At 42.6% G+C, this 18147-nt stretch overlaps 1 long non-coding RNA gene across 1 annotated transcript; it reads right to left on the bottom strand.

Annotated features, from left to right (window-relative positions):
- Nucleotides 1-1783: 1783 nt before the first annotated feature.
- Nucleotides 1784-4588, bottom strand: LOC306942587. The gene is made up of 3 exons (XR_013792317.1): nucleotides 4466-4588; nucleotides 2271-2379; nucleotides 1784-1948 (listed from the first exon to the last, which is right to left on the bottom strand). It is a non-coding gene; the product is annotated as an uncharacterized lncRNA (long non-coding RNA).
- Between the last annotated feature and the right edge of the window lie 13559 nt (nucleotides 4589-18147).

Raw genomic sequence — 18147 nt, 5'->3', positions numbered from 1 at the left:
AATGTGAATTTGTTTTGTATTCATTTTTTATTTTTGTTTTATTATTCTGTTTTTTTATTTTAATTTGAACATCCTTGTGGGTAACAGGTCATCTCGCCCCTTTGCCAACTCGCCCCCACGAAAATTGAAGTTATAGGCTAGTTAGTTATAGGCTACTGTTCACGCTAAACAGTTATGTTTCATGTGTGTGTGCTCATGACATTTTCAGTTGCTTGAAGTAGTAATACTCTCCCACAAGGGGACAGTGGTCTAAAAATACAATGTGTGTGTGTGTGTGTGTGTGTGTGAACAATTGTGAACAACCTCTGAAAGTTAATCTAAATCTAATTTACAGAAACTCTGCAGGTCAAATGACAGTAAAACAATGAATAAGATTGAGCATGAAACTGAATATCGATACTTTTATTTATATCTGCAGCATAATGTTGGTGTGACATGTTCAGTATACAGTATAACAGAAGTATCATAATAATGAAACGTAAATGATGTAATGAAGCAGAAATAAATCATGACCGTCAGAAATAATGTAGATATATTGATGCAATGGGTGAAAAAAGAGGCTCTATACTCCAACACAAAGTCACTGGCACCATAATTTTCGGTGTTAATACTTTCTCTAAAACAATCTCTGAAAGAACCAGTGAATAAGAAATACCACAAAAAAGAACAGGTCATTTAAACAGTATACCAGCTTACTTGTAATTAAAATGTAAAAAAAAAGATCAGCGTACAACATTTTTATGTGGATGTGCTAAGCTCTTGTCATAATATAAACACTAGGGTTTCTCTCCAGTGTGAATTTTCTGGTGTGTTTTAAGGCTGGACATTGTAGAGAAGTGTTGTCCACATTGATCACATCCATAGGGTTTCTCTCCAGTATGAATTCTCTGGTGTTTTTTAAGTATTGACATTGTAGAGAAGTGTTGTCCACACTGATCACACCCATAGGGTTTCTCTCCAGTGTGAATTTTCTGGTGTGTTTTAAGGTTGGCCATTTGAGAGAAGTGTTGTCCACATTGCTCACATCCATAGGGTTTTTCTCCAGTGTGAATTCTCTTGTGTGTTTTAAGGCTGGACATTTGAGAGAAGTGTTGTCCACATTGCTCACATCCATAGGGTTTTTCTCCAGTGTGAATTCTCTTGTGTGTTTTAAGGCTGGACATTTGAGAGAAGTGTTGTCCACATTGCTCACATCCATAGGGTTTTTCTCCAGTGTGAATTCTCTGGTGAGTTTTAAGGTCAGCAATTTGAGCGAAGTGTTGTCCACATTGATCACATCCATAGGGTTTCTCTCCAGTATGAATTCTCTGGTGTTTTTTAAGTATTGACATTGTAGAGAAGTGTTGTCCACACTGATCACACCCATAGGGTTTCTCTCCAGTGTGAATTCTCTGGTGTGTTTTAAGGTTGGCCATTTGAGAGAAGTGTTGTCCACATTGATCACATCCATAGGGTTTCTCCCCAGTATGAATTCTCTGGTGTTTTTTAAGTATTGACATTGTAGAGAAGTGTTGTCCACACTGATCACACCCATAGGGTTTCTCTCCAGTGTGAATTTTCTGGTGTGTTTTAAGGCTGGACATTTTAGAGAAGTGTTGTCCACATTGATCACATCCATAGGGTTTCTCTCCAGTGTGAATTCTCTGGTGGCTTTTAAGGCTGGACATTAGAGAGAAGTGTTGTCCACACTGATCACATCCATAGGGTTTCTCCCCAGTATGAATTCTCTGGTGTCTTTTAATGCTGGACATTTGAGAGAAGTGTTGTCCACACTGATCACATCCATATGGTTTATCTCCAGTATGAATTCTCTGGTGGCATTCAAGTTGGGATATGTTAGGGAAGCGTTTTCCACACTGATCACAGCAATGGTGTTTTTTCTTTGTCATGCTTCTTTGTTCATTCACCGCTGGTAGGCCAGGGCAGTCATCAGACTGTTGATGGGACACTGGATTGGAAACAAATACAAAATAAAGATTGTTGATAGGTAGACTTAAAAGTAATTGTTGTGCAACAAATCCCTGTCATGTAGCTAACCAACAATTGTGTTAAAAACCTTAGCATGACTAACATATAGGGATTAAGTGATTACTTAATCCTTAAATAATACTACAAATATTTGGTTGTTGCTGTGATGCAAAACACAAATGTTCTATAGCAAAGCTATATAAGCTCATAATAAAATGACTAAGCTAACAATACAATTATTGAGAATATTGAGGGAATAAAAACAGAACAGTGGGAGTGAAAAGGGAGGTTAAGTAACATACCAAGGTCTTTGGGTTCCTCCTGTTCAGCAGAAATGTCCCTGGTGGGTTCAAGAGAGTCCATCTTCACCTGAAGTCTGCAGTCCACAGTCAGATGTGATCCGAAATGATCCTGGAGGAGTTGTGGAGAAATGACACAGACCAAGTCTTCTTATACCAGAGAGCCACTAACTGCTTTGAATGATAGACTAAGAGAACAATAGAACCATCTCTCCACCAATCACAGTCTAACATGTGTCCTCCACCCTCCCTCCTCCCACCAGATATACAGATATGCTCACTCCAAAGTGGTCACACAATAAAAAGTATGGTAAACATTTAAGATTAGACCAAGGACTGAGAAACTGTGATTTGTGTATTTGTTTACTGCTAGTATTATAGTATGTATAGCAGTATAATTAATCAAATTGAATGTATTGCTTGAATTACTTGTGTAACTTGTGTATTTTTACTACTTGTTCTTCCACCACTGAACAAACAACAGGGTAGGTGGAATGACATTTAAACAGTCTTGTTACTAATTAAAATAATTACTTTGTGAAAATAAATAGTCAACAAATTCACAAGATTATAAGGTGTATTATCTCTTAGTTAGGATCCTACTCCAATGTATTCTCAAAAGGTCACTTTAAAGAAGAGTGCAGCCTGAAAGTAGTAACACCTCCCCTTTGTCTTGTAGTGGTGAAAACCATCCTCACAGCTCTCCTCCAGTTAACTGCAGTCAGGCTCCATTTCAATGTGAAAGGCTCACAACCAAAGACACCTAGTCCAAGACGATGATGGGCCATCATCACTGCTACCCCCGCCCTCTTCTCTGTTTCACACAAATTCACACACACCCCTCCTCCCTCTCATCCTCTATTCTCTCCTCTCTACCCTCCCTGGAGTCCGTCCCTCTCTCTCACCCGACTCCGCAACCACATCCTTCCTCTCCTCTATCTCATCAAGAACATGGAGCCCATTATTAAATGGGACCCATGTTCTCGTAGAAACTGAATTTGCACAGGATTGCTCCTTCCAAGTGTGGCCTAAAAATAGAATGTGTGTCTGAACAAGTGTGAACAAAGTTAGCAGACATTTTGAGGGTCCAATGGAGTTAAGAGGTTTTGTCCAAAGCACTTTTTACTACTTTCCATTGGTTCAATATTTTCGAAACACACAGACGTAAAGAGTGTTCAAAAGCACTGATTTATGCCAAAATATCAAAAATGGAGTTATGAGGTTTCCTCCCGACAGCAACGAATGTTGATATGACCTCATCAAACCCTATATACACTCAAGACACGCTCCATATATGGCCAGTACAGAAATCATTCCATGTGTTGATCTGACCCCCCATGACAAAGCGCCAGCGCTCGCCCAGCAGTCTCCCACACCCAGACTGATGCGTGCACGTGACCTCGCCTTTTAGGCCCGAACATTAAGGCCCGGCCCTACCTGGGCTCTCATCAAACCCTGTACACTCAAGACACTTCCCCCGCTGCCACCCTTAGATCTCCATATATGGAGCTGACCTGTTCTGACATTCCATAGGTTGATATGACCTCATCAAACCTGTACACTCAAGACACATGATCTGACCCATGCCAAAGCGCCCAGCGCTCGCCCAGCAGTCTGCCATCACCCAGGCGATTACTTGTAGGCTAACAGAGTAGGCCTACTTCTATAGTGCAGTATTGATTCTTTTATAAAATTGTGAGTACTTTTTTCACCACTGGCAAGTAGACCGGTGCCCGGCGGGCTATTCAACTTACAACATGTCTGTATGGCTACAATTAAGTAGCCCCTCTCGGAACCCTCGTAAAAGGTTTCTGACATTTGTCAGAAACCTTTTACGAGGGTCCCGAGAGGGGCTAACAATTAAGGTGCTTGAGCTTATAATGCCTACAACAACAGAATGCAGTACACATGGATTTGTTTTGGACATAACAGTTAGACTAGGCTATTTTATTTGGCAGGGCACTAAGGGTGCACACTGAGGACCAAAACATTCTGGGACCTAGGGAAAACTGGGCACCTCGAAGAGTGGGCACAAACATGGGAATACTTAGCTGGCATGCGTATTACTGGATTTTTTTTAATGTTGTGCCCACTCTTCATGCACCCTTTCTGACTAATTTGGTATATTGTTAGTTATTTTCAGTCATGCAGTGGATAGCCTACACAATGACAATTATAACTTTAGTTACGTAACTTACAATGTCGGCCTCATTTGCTCATTAGTCGGATCTGTTTCCATCCCATCTCCTCAGACTAGTATCCATGCAGTCTCCAGAAGACACAGCTCGTATTTTTACTATTTGTGCCAGACTGTGACTTCCAACTTCCAATGGCACAGATTTGGGAACGATATTTGAGTAGGCTTATTAGCGTCGGATATATCCTCCACATCTTAATTCTGTTGACAAACTAGCCTACAAACAAACACAGACCCTGGCTGTGAGCCTGTGACAATGGGCGCGGTTTGATTATGGGTTTCCGGTTATACATACATTCTACTCAGTTAACTTCCACATGTTACATTAGTCACGCTACAGAGTAGCCTATAGCAGAATGACTGTGGAATGTGCATATGCTGACATCTACTGTACGTAGTATGTATATGCAGGCAGCATACAGGCGACAATAATATTGTCTGCATTGTATGGTTGCAAAGTGCGCAAACCATAGTTTAGGCCAACACACTTTGAGGTCTAATTACTGTTTACGTGTGCATTTCAAATGTATCTAACTGGGTATAGTTCCATTGTGTAGACAGTAGCCTATAGGTGAAGTTATAGCTACAAGCTCCCATGCCCACATTATGGAACCTCAGGCTGATGGACTCTGGAGGAAGGCTGCTAAATCTTTTGACTCTCAAAATAATATATTTCTTATTGCTTGAATTACTTGTGTAACTTGTGTATTTTTACTACTTGTTCTTCCACCACTGAACAAACAACAGGGTAGGTGGAATGACATTTAAACAGTCTTGTTACTAATTAAAATAATTACTTTGTGAAAATAAATAGTCAACAAATTCACAAGATTATAAGGTGTATTATCTCTTAGTTAGGATCCTACTCCAATGTATTCTCAAAAGGTCACTTTAAAGAAGAGTGCAGCCTGAAAGTAGTAACACCTCCCCTTTGTCTTGTAGTGGTGAAAACCATCCTCACAGCTCTCCTCCAGTTAACTGCAGTCATTTCAATGTGAAAGGCTCACAACCAAAGACACCTAGACGATGATGGGCCATCATCACTGCTACCCCCGCCCTCTTCTCTGTTTCACACAAATTCACACACACCCCTCCTCCCTCTCATCCTCTATTCTCTCCTCTCTACCCTCCCTGGAGTCCGTCCCTCTCTCTCACCCGACTCCGCAACCACATCCTTCCTCTCCTCTATCTCATCAAGAACATGGAGCCCATTATTAAATGGGACCCATGTTCTCGTAGAAACTGAATTTGCACAGGATTGCTCCTTCCAAGTGTGGCCTAAAAATAGAATGTGTGTCTGAACAAGTGTGAACAAAGTTAGCAGACATTTTGAGGGTCCAATGGAGTTAAGAGGTTTTGTCCAAAGCACCTTTTACTACTTTCCATGGCTTCTTGGTTAAAGTGGGTGACAATGTTATCACACGTAAAGATGAAATTACCTACCTAGGTTCCATCCTGGAGGCTAATCTTTCCGGTGATAAGATGGCCGCCAACGTAATCATAAAGGTCAACCATAGAACAAGATTCCTTTACAGGATCTCCTCACTGGTCAACAAAAACACCTTGAAGACCTTAACAGGAGCCCTTGTACAGGGTTTCTTTGACTATGCATGCACCTCCTGGTACCACAGCACCTCAAAGGCCCTTAAAACCAGGCTCCAGACTTCCCAAAACAAACTGGTCAGGCTCCTACTTGACCTAGCCCCCCGAACCCACCTCACCCCTGCCCACTTCGACAGGCTGGAATGGCTTAGGGTCGACGACAGAGTACAGCATCTTGCAATGGGTCTGGTCCACAAGATTCGATACACCACCAAGATACCCATGTACCTGTCTAGATACTTCCTTAATGTTAACGAAGTCCACACCCACAACACCAGAGGGAGTGCAACGAACCATGTACAACCCAGATTCGGCACAAACAAGGGACTAAATTCTTTTCGCTCCTATGCCACCAAAATGTGGAACGCCCTACCAACTGTCATTAAGACATGCGAATCCCTTGACTCTTTCAAAACCGCTCTCAAAGGGCACCTACGGACGGCTGCAATTCGAAACTGGCCCCTGTAAAATCGGAATCCCTCAAACACGAACGCAAGGACAACACAAGAGACGGTCGCGGCCACACAGCCAACTCAAGGTATGGCCACTGAGCCGAATTGGGGACCCAACGCAAGGACAACACAAGAGACGGTCACGGCCACACAGCCAACTCAAGGTACGGCCACACAGCCGACTTGGGGACCCAACGCAGCTCCTCCAAGGAAAACAAACAAATTAACGGAGCTGAACGTGAATCCCCCCCACCGCCCACCCCTTTTTTTCCCCCTCACTGTATATGTTTCTTTTCCCTTTTTACCTCCTTTATGATGAATTCCTGTTCTGTCTATAGAAGTGTCTATTTGTACGTCTCTAAATGTTTTGATGATTTGAACATGGTGGACCCTATTGGAAACAAGTGTAATGCTTAATTGGGTCGTCCACTCACAGTTAACAGCCTTTGTATTGAGTTTGTGCTTGAAATGTACTGTAATTCTGCAAACTGTTAATAAATTCTTCAATCAATCAATCAATCCATTGGTTCAATATTTTCGAAACACACAGACGTAAAGAGTGTTCAAAAGCACTGATTTATGCCAAAATATCAAAAATGGAGTTATGAGGTTTCCTCCCGACAGCAACGAATGTTGATATGACCTCATCAAACCCTATATACACTCAAGACACGCAAGACACGCTCCATATATGTACGCTCCATATATATATATATATATATATTTTGTGCATTGTTTTAGTCCATATAGGCCTACACATCTGAGCAGTCAAACTACTATAGTCAACCTAGTTTGGTTTTCAACCTCACTTAATGCTCATTATATAAGATGGGACCATGTCGATGTGTGTGCTCACTCTGTGGGCAACCTGCTTACCAAGCATCTCTCTTCCTGGAGAGTTATAGCATGCAAAAATAAAATAGGCTATAGTCTAAAAAGTGTCTGTTATCGAGCATAAGTACGTGAGCCTGAAGTGAGTTCCACTTTTATACGAAGATGGGTTGAAAATTGAGACAACTATTACATAAAAATATAGAATCCAACTTTATGTAGGCTTCAACTAACAATTATTGCCGTCCCCCTACATTAGTGTATCTTAATTTCCCCGTCGGATTTGAGCATCGTGGAATGATGATGATGATTACTATTTACCCAGGGTATCTGGGCTAAGCTCAAGAACTTGTTTCCAGCCAGGCCCTGCTCATAGAACACATTTCATCGTAGTGGTTCAATGCCTTGTTCAAGGGCACTTCAGCGGTGGTAATTTTAACGTGTCGGACCGCTGATTTGAATACAGAGAGACGACTACAATTAACAATTTAGACATTTAGCTGACAGCTTCCAACCATGAAAAGAGAGTCCAGACTCCAGAGATATACCATTGAGCTGTATTATATCAAGTGATACAAGAATCCGAAGGATGTGACACCAGTGTTGATTTTGACAGCACCTTTTATGTAGTTTTAGTCATAAACTTTTGAATAAAATTCCATTTAGTTTTAGTCACATTTTAGTCATCTGAAAGTTTTAGTTTTAGTCTAATTGTAGTCATCATAAGATTATAGTCAACCTCCAGGCTAACCTATCTACAGTTGCTTTAGTTGACTGAAATGTATTTTGGGGGGCCTTGATGGCGTCGTAATGGATGCTTTTACATTTGGTTGCATGCTGAAAATAGCCACGCTTGAGCCTGTAGATCTGCTATTTTCAGAGCGCAACACCTGAGTGCAACCAAGCATAAAATGACTTGTCTTTTAGTTCTACTGGATCTCTTCCCCACTAACATTTTAGTCTAGCGTATATTTTCAAATAGTAGCCCTATACCTCAAATAGCCTCCTGGTTCATTTTAAATGCCCAGCGTCTGACACCATTTTGTGATCAGCGGTGACTCCTGAATGCAAACTCTACCTGCCTGGAAGTTTTATTTACCTGCCAGGGGCAGGTGGGCAACCCTTAGTGTCAACCCCTGCATGTGTTTTGTAATAATAATCAAAATCTACAAAGTAGTAACTAATGTTTTTCAAATAATCATGACAATAAACACATGTTTTTGGGCCGAACAAATAATTAGAAAGTAGAAAAAAGGGCGTGTACAACACGTTTTTCTTGTCCGAGGCTCACAGGTCTGTAAATACTTTTTGAAACGTCTATGGGAAAAATGAATGGGAAATTCTGTTCTGAAAGGGGGCGGGACTGTGACGGGACTGTGACGCTCTACATAAATACACTTTGATTTGAGTAAAAGTACAATATTTGCCTCTGAGATGTAGTGGAGTAGAAGTAAAAGTAGGCCTATTGGAAATTGGAAACAGTACTTAAGTAAATGTAAGCCACTTATCGTTACGTTACACCATTGTTCAACAGTGTTCACAGGAGAGAAGCTGGCAAGGGTTGGGATTCGGACCAAGGAAGCTTTGAGAAGGAAAGAAAATGGTCACGTGACTGGGCTAGCTGCGCCATGACACTTTCATGGGAGCCAAACTCACACCAGAAGTGCAATGAATACATGAGGGCAGTGAATGGAGCCGGCTGGACCAACTCATAACAAACATTATTTCTGAACAATTGAGACCTTTGTCATATAATTGGTTCAGGAATATAAATGAAGACATATCACAGGTTGTTTTCTATTAATCACTTACTTTTTGATGTGCACAGAGTGCACAGTATATAATTTTATCTGAGGATCTAAACAGCAGCAGGTATTGTTTCTGGCTCCGAGGTATCGCGAGATTTGGCTGCCAGACAGGAAACGGTGGGAAGTCTCGCAATACTTGGTATGTTCAGAAAGGTACTTTGTGCTCTTTAGATACCATACATATAAAAATTACACAGTGTACACATCGAAAAGCAACACAGCAGACAATAATGTGTTACATGTCTTCTGTTATTTTCCAGAAGTGATTACTTTACAAAAGGTCTCAGTCATTCATAAATAATGTTTGTTCAGAGCTGGTCACTGAGCTCTCATTGACTCCAGTGCATTCTGCCAAACTTCCGGGTAGTTTGGCTCCCATGAAAGCGTCCATGAAAGTGTCATGGCGCCCAGTCACGTGACCATTTCCTTTCAGTCTTCCTTGATTCAGACCCGGAAGTATGGGATCCAACATTGAGGAACCGGAATGGGTGGCATCATTTTGGAACTGATTCCGGGAACCGGTTTATCACACCATCAGAGCTTGTTAGTTCCATATACACTCTCAAAAGTTACAGACCTTCTAGGGTTCATTTGGATCCCCATATAGGAATTGTTAAAGGGAATCCCAACCCTAGTTCCTGCACCAATTGATGTTGCATAAAATAAATTATGTAACATCATTGTGAATAGCATTGCAGAAATATTTTTTCAGGTGTTGGCAAAATTGCAGATCTTCGAGCTCGCAAAAAGCTTGTAGATTTTTGCTATTTGTCGTACGAGTATAAGAACACCAGTGTGTGTGTGTACACATGCACATGCAGGGGGTGCTTAATAAAACACCCCCGGGACCCCCACATGTGCACACACACACACACACACACACAAACGAAGAGTAAAATAGCGCAGGTATCAAGACCATGAGGCCAGACCAGAAAAGACCATTATTACAAACAACACAACTATAGTGATAATATCAATACACCATTTCCTCTGAATACCATTTATTGTTCAATCTACAACAGTTGGTCCGTGGACAAACTGCCTCCATCCACTCATTTCATAGTTTGCAGGATACATTTATGACCAAAGAAGAACACATTTCACACTGCTACAGATTGACAGAACTGCCATATCGAATGTTAAGATATCTATTTACTGTCATGCTGTGTGTTTCTTTTTTCTTTTTTAACCAGTAAGGGTGACTTACTGGACGCTGTAACCGGCTGCTAGTGTGATTTCTGGGATAATAATGACCTCTATATGTTTCCGGAGGGCGGACGGCATTCCGTACGTACTACTGTCCTTCTATGGTATAGGAGGTTTGGACTGTAATTTACAGTTAAAGGGATATTTCACTTTCAAAAAAACTTTTTTTTAAAAAGTTGCTCGATTCAGTATTTAGACATTTGATTTTAGCTGCCCATGCCCCCCTTCCTATACAAACCCACTGTAACGTCAAACTCCATTTTAACCAGGTTAGATTAATCAATATATTTCATTTATTTTTATTTTGGAATATATATATATATATATATATATATATATATATATATATATATATATATTCCAAAATAAATGAAATAAGTAAACACGGGCACCTCACATATTTGGAGGACAATATCAATCACCAGAACCAAGGACGGGTGTTTTCGATGAATCTACCATGGTTGAAATGGAGGTGGAAGTTAGAATGGGTTTGTATAGAAAGGGGGCGGGGCAGCTACAATTAATATCAAATAATCTAAATACTGAAATCGAGCAACTTAAAAAACTCTGGGGGGTTCACATATTAAGCCTGAGTAGACAATGAAATGACCAAACATTTTTTAGTTTTTTAGTTTTTAAAGTGGAATATCCCTTTAAAGATGGAACATTGTCTGGCCCACTTCAAGACAAATATAAGACAGACAGTGTAATATGTTTAATACTTTTTGTAGAAAAAAACTCATTATGCATTTGATACTTTCAACCAATCCTCATCATAGCACGTCTTACTTGTTCCTATGTTTATTAGTTTAATTGTGCAATATCTGAAGATAGTAAACAGCTATGATCATATAGAGATCTTAATGTTATCTACAGCTTTTGTATATCCTTTTGGTTATGAGGATTAGCATAGTCGTCCTGTATCTAATAGTATTTCATGATTACATCGTAATATAAAAAGAAGGAACCTCCGCAGAATGACACGTCTGTACATGGATGTGTGTTTTTCTTTCTTTTTTTTGCTGTAATGTCTAGCTTTCACGACGTTCAACCTCGTCACACGCTTCTCGTCTTTCGTCCGCCATGCGTCATGGCAGCTCCTTTTCGTAGCTTCACTTTGGCAGTCAAACCTCCAGTGATGTTGGAGGGAGGACCACGTCCTCCCCGCCACGTTCCCTAAACGTTCCGACTCTCAGAGTCATGTCATCCCTTTCAGACCCGCATTATTATTATTACAACCTCCTACTTCTCCTCCTCAATCGCCCTCACGACGGGGCCGTCTTGTGCAGCATAGGTCCTTGTTTTAGTCTTTGAGAGTTTTGTTCATTTGTTAGTGCTTTTTAACCCCTTGTCTGGCTGGTCTGTAAAAAGGCCGTTTTCACAGTTAAGTCCCAAGCAGCAGTCTTGTCCAAGTTTCTTTTTTTTAGGGTGAGAGGTCCCTAGGGGGCTCTGAAGGGGCCAATGGTGCTGGTCCTTGCCTCCAGCCAGGTGATAGAACATTCCGCGACACTCAAAAAGCTTTTTCCCTGTGTGCTAAGTCCTCGACTACTTTATGCCAGATCTTGTTATTCCAAGCTGCAACTCATGCAAGGCGGTCCCATAATATCAAACGATATTAGGAGACACTGTGATAGCCCAGGTAGATCAACTTATCAGAGCATGCAGCTAATACGGCTACTTCGGCTTATAAAAAATGTGCTTGTTTTTAAATATATATTCCTTGCAGCGGTATCGGAAGAAATACACTGTAGTGAAAGCTGAAAAGGTGTGATGTGTGTGTACTGTGTTGGAAAGAAGCTTAGTAATTATGACACTCGTGAGCCACGTAAGACAGAAGTCTAACCGGGAAACATCAGATGTTAGCGGTATTAGCCACAGTGGCTAGCTTTGTTGAGGTTTTCTAACACCTGGCGGGGGGTATAAAGGCTTGAATATGCCGTTGCCCCTTCAGGGCCCACCCTTATTTTGACCTCTGACACAAGGAACCGCCTCTGGGGGATTAAGAGGACGAAACATCCAGTAGCTGTGTGTACAAAAAACATGGATGCTAAAAGACGCGCAGGCCAACGAAGAGATAAGAAAAAAGTATCCAAGCAACAGTCCTCGTTTTTAGTAGATAACACTTAATAGATGGTTTCATTATGAACAGGCAAAAAATGTTTATTCGACGTCATTTTGTTGAACACGTATCTGCCGAGGATACTTTTTTTCCCCCTCTTCTAACCACTTGCAGACAGTCCCAGGCCCTCGGTTCCCCTTGCTCTCTCTCTCTCTCTCCCCCACCGTCTGTCTCTCCCTTCCCTCCTCGACCTCGTCCTTCTACAGGCTGTTCTTGTCGGGCAGCTCGGCCTCGGGACTGCGGGGGAAGTAGACGGTGGCCTTGTGCTCCTCGTAGCGGTCGATGTGCTTGAGGTGGACCACCATGTGCAGCGCGTAGGCCAGCACCAGCAGCAGGATCAGCGAGGTCACCAGGCCCATCAGGATGGCCGGGGTCAGGAAGGTGGCGCAGTCGCTGGGCGACGCAAACTTGTCCGACTGCACGTTGAACGCCTGGATCTGCATGGGCGGCGTGGAGAGGAGAGGAGAGGAGAGGAGAGGAGAGGAGAGGAGAGGAGAGGAGAGGAGAGGAGAGGAGAGGAGAGGTTTTGTTACATAACATTATGCCTATTGTTCTTATATTATTTGGATCATAAGACCCAATTAACGAATGGCGAGTCTCCAGGTTTTCTTCGAAACTATGAGTCCAACTAGTACTGGTTGGTTCTCAAATGATTTATTTGCAAGGAGCCCCATTATAACTCTGAGAGTGTACAAATGAATTTGAACACTTTCAGAGTTACATACCTGCTATGGTCATTCAGGGCTATAACTCTTCATGTGTTTCTCTGGTAATATTATTGTCCACTCATTTTGTGTGTCCATGACAAAAACAAAATGTCCACCACAAGCCAGCATGGCAATGATGACCCCTGGTCCCGAGGACCCAGGACACAGGGAATAGCACATTGAGATCTGAGATCCCCCAGAAGCAAGTTAAAAATGTTTGCTGTGAAAGAATATTATATTCAAACATTTGCACACTTCTGCTATTTCCAATAGCTGAAGTAATGTGTATAGGCCCATATATTTATTATTCCTGTTTATAATTTACATTGTGTATTTGCTCTGTGCACAATTATTGCGCACGGTTACTGATAGTGTACCATTTTGGAGATGTGTTATATTGTATAGGTTCCTTGAGGTGTGTCATGGATGTATGATTGGCTGTTATCTAATTTGACATGTACGATGTAGCATTGAAGTATAATTTTATTTCTGCCTCTTGGCCAGTTCCCACTTGTTAAAGAGACACCGTCTCAATGTGTTTTTTACTGGTTAAATAAAGGTTAAATAAAAAAAATAAAAATAAAAGGATTGTTAAAGTGGTTAAACTTTAAAAGTAGCCTCGGTACGCAGGCTTTTATTTTCATTGGTGCTCTGATCGGTGATCCAATATTTCTCTAGCGCTTGCTCCATGCGCGCTCATCCCTCTAGAGCAGAAAGCACGCTGGCTGGGACAGGCAAACGCTAAAGTGACAGTAGGTGCGGTTCCATTAAGCCTTTGCGAAAAAAGGAAGCGTATGTTCATTAAGTCGAAAAAAGAAAAGCGAATTGTCTGTGTTTCCATTAAACTGATAAAATGCGCATATGAAATAAGTTCATTAAATATGCAGTAGTTGGCACTGTTTTGCCAGTAAAGTGAGGCTCATGTAAAGTAGTCCTAATCCATGTTCACACCATTGATTTAGGGATTTGATGCGCTTTGTGCGTGCTCTCAGTTTAACGGACAGGACCCCATATACTGCGCTGTAATCTGATCCCTGGTCAGCGGCTGACCGACCGTCAGCAAGTCTACAGCAAGCCAGCGGGCATCTGCTGCTTTCACAGTATTGACGACACCTACAGTCAAAGAACGTACAAAGAACTATTTGTTGTGTAATGCTTGTCTTAATATATTCGGGGCACATGTAGCCTATATGTCGCGGGACTCGATTGGAGCATACTGGTCGTTTATACTGTAAATTGATTGATTGCAGCTGCAAACAGTTGTGAATAACTTGTGTCATCGGCTATATAGCCTATAGCCTACATGTTTAGGTTGCTTATCTTATGATATATAAGAATAGATGAAGCATATGCATGGATCGAAATCGAAAATAGCCTGCAGGGACCCAGGCAGCTATAGGTTATATAAAAGTTTAGTCTACTACACCACGTGTGTGTGTGTGTGTGTGTGTGTGTGTGTGTGTGTGTGTGTGTGTGTGTGTGTGTGTGTGTGTGTGTGTGTGTGTGTGTGTGTGTGTGTGTGTGTGTGTGTGTGTGTGTGTGTGTGTGTGTGTGTGTGTGTGTGTGTGTGTGTGTCTTGCATCCACACAGTAGCGATCCAGATATCAAAATGATCGGAGCGCCCCGATCAACTCGGGAGGATTCAGACTTCATATGGGATCTTTGAACACACTACACAATTATTAATCGGACGGGTCGGGTAATAGTAAATTGGGACCTTATATGTATCCACAACATCATTCCCTCTCCCTCTCTAGCCACCCTCCCATGCACCGTGCACTCCACTGCCTCCCCATCGTTTTGCGAGTTCAATGCTTTCTAATTAAAAACCTTTTCCGCAAGTGTTTCCATACACTATTTGCGCATTTCCCTTTTTTCGAAAAAGCCTAAATCCGCAACCTCCAAGCGAAAAAGTGTTTTTGCGAAAAATGGAGACTTATTCGCATTTTGATGTGTTTCCATCCAGGAGATTTTGCACAAGAGCCTTAATGCGCAAAAAATGGCTTTATGGAAACGCACCTAGAGATGCATTCCAGGTCTTAATGGGATGTATAGGCCTACCTGGAAGTCAGTGAAGGTGATGTGCCAGTTGGCGGACGTGTCGGTTTGCGCGCTGGGCACCAGCAGCGTGTCGTACTTGTGTAGACTGCTGACGTGCTGACAGTGGTAGGAGGAGGTGGCGGGCGCGTACACCTCGCTGGCGTTGAACGTGGCCTCCTGCGTCCAGTTGTAGTGGATGTGCACGCTGTCCAGCGTGAACCAGTTCTGACCCGCCGCCTCGTAGAAGGTGTTGGACATCTGGAGCCTGGCGGTGGTGGTGGTGGGAGAGGACAGAGGAGACCAGTCAGTGGTGGAAAATGTAGTCATGTTTTTGAGGAGCGTGCCGCTAGCCCCTAACCTGACTCCGCCAGATGGGGCAGCAGAGAGTACACTGGGTTCCCCCCTCCTGCTCCCATCTGGGAACTCTCAGGCAGACTTGATGCCCGGGCACAAAACGGCCTGGCCAATCAGCGGCAGCTAGAGGTGGGATCAATGCAGCACTGTGAATGCCTTGATCCCGCCTCTAGCTGCTGCTGATTGGCCAGGCCGTTTTGTGGCCGGAGCATCAAGTCTGCCTGAGAGTTCCCAGATGGGAGCAGTCTGCCCCTCCAGTGCATCAAAATTAAGTCATATGCCAGCCAAGTCTATGGACTTTAATGTTTGTTGAGGGTAGTTATGATAGAATTATGCCATCATAATTCTATCTCGCGCGAGTTTAAAGACGAAAGTCTTTAAAGACGGAAGTGGGGAGGAGGCTTCACTTTGGCTTCATCGCTTACTCGAGAAATCATGATCAATGCTTCCGATGCTCCAGACTGTATGACCGGAAACATTTTAAATTTGAATTGTGGGAGGCAACAGTCTGGCCACGCGAGACTAGGGAGAGACATACAGCAAATTCACCACCGGGCTCAGGAATCGAACACGGGACACACGCTGTCAGGCATCAAAGCCTATGTGGTACGGCCCTAACCACACCAAAGGGTCATCATGCAACTCCTTGGGTCCAAGCGGTTGCAAGGAGTTAACACTAAAACATGAGCTTGTATTTTCAAATGGCCGAAATGTATACTGGATTAAGAGCGTCTGCTAAATGCCTAAATTGTAAATTGTAAATTGTATACAAGGCTGAAGTGGTTAAAAAGTGGTCAAAATTAAGTACAGTACTTAAGTACCGGTAAATGTACTTTGTTACATTCCACCACTCATGGTGACGACTGACGAGTGGAAACAAGGGTAAGAGAGATGTTTGTACCTGATGACTAGTCCTCGCAGATCCTCAACATCACCAAACATTAAAGAAAGCCTGTGAAACGACAAAACAACACACAGTCAAGTGTGTTATTATATTTAAGTGAGTAATGCCTTTAACACATCAGCATTAGCCTGGCTAATAAGCCAGGCTCAAATCAACGTCTGATTCGGTCTGGCTTTAGCCAGGCTACATCAGCATAATAATGGTCGGACAAAACCCTCTCATCTCCATACAAAAACCTTTTACGTAATGTTTGTAAATTAATACCCTGCTTCATCATACTACAGTGTCACACAAAAGTAGCAAAAATAGCAGATCTATAAGCTCAAAGCGCATCGCCCCGGCAACACGTTTTGAGCTCTACACAATACGAACATACTTGTCCTTGTATGAGCGAAGGGGAAGAGGATCGACGTCACGTGATTCTTTGTCTTTTGACCCCGCAAACACCTGCACTACAATTATTCACCATATTATGTTGCGCTATGACGAAATAAAACCCATGAAATGTAATTGGCAGCAGTGGCCGAACGGATTGCGGAGCGGTCTTGATACCGGAAGGTCGCCAGTTCGAATCAGCGGTACGACACGTTAAAATTACCACCGCTGAAGTGCCCTTGAACAAGGCATTTAACCACTACGATGAAATGTGTTCTATGAGCAGGGCCTGGCTGGAAACAAGTTCTTGAGCTTAGCCCAGATACCCTGGGTAAATATAGTAATCATTTAATTTCATTTCAATGTCTTCACAGGGCAGACGTAAAGACGCAGTCTACCATTCATTGTCAATGGAAGTCAGCGACGTGAAGCTACAAAGTAAATCCGCCACTTGTAGCTGCTGCAAAAACTACAACAGCTACTAACCCTGTGCATCTTTGCATCTGCCTGTGTGAATGCAGCATAACAACGTGTATGTTTCCCAATGCAATTCCAATGGTAAGCTGTGTTGTTTTCACCCCATGAAGGAACGCCCCAAAATACCCGTATGTGTTGAATGTCGAATGGACTACAATGGAAACAAGCCACTGGCTTTTCGTGTCATCCACTTGAAACGTTTTTTAAATCGTTGAACATGTATTCAGTGATTTGGGTGATTTGGAAAACCCCCCGGTCCGCCCCGGTAACAAGATGTGCACATGCACGCACTACAGTGGGGGGACACGCAACAGGCCAACAGCACACACCAAGGCTTGCCCCCGCTCGATCATGATTGGCGGAAGGCCTCTCTCTATCCTGATTGGATGAAGGCTTGGCCACCTAGCCGAAAAAAACGAAACCTACGTTTTTTTTTACCCCCATGGGTTAACTGGGGACAGGGAGGAACTCCTTATATGGTCAGCACACTCTATAGTAGGGAGGATTATCACAACAAAAAAATAAGTGATATTTGAATTAAGTGAAATCACTGAATATACCTTTAAAAAAAAATCTATCAGTACATTGAATATTCAATCAAAACAAACACATTTGACTGGACTCACGTGGCTTTCTCCTTGGTGCAGATGGAGCCCTTGGTGTCGACGGGCGAGTTGGGGCTGAACACCCTCTCGGTCAGGTCTATGAAGGTGTGGTTCCTGTAGCGGATGGCCAGGCGCTTGGCCTTGAACAGAATGCAGGTCTTGCCGTTGTAGGACACGCTCAGAGGGCCGTAGGGCCCCATCAG

The sequence above is a fragment of the Electrona antarctica genome, assembly GCF_951216825.1.
Source record: "Electrona antarctica genome assembly, chromosome: 2".
Classification (NCBI taxonomy): Eukaryota; Metazoa; Chordata; class Actinopteri; order Myctophiformes; family Myctophidae; genus Electrona; species Electrona antarctica.
This window is presented reverse-complemented; position numbering and strand designations above follow the sequence as displayed.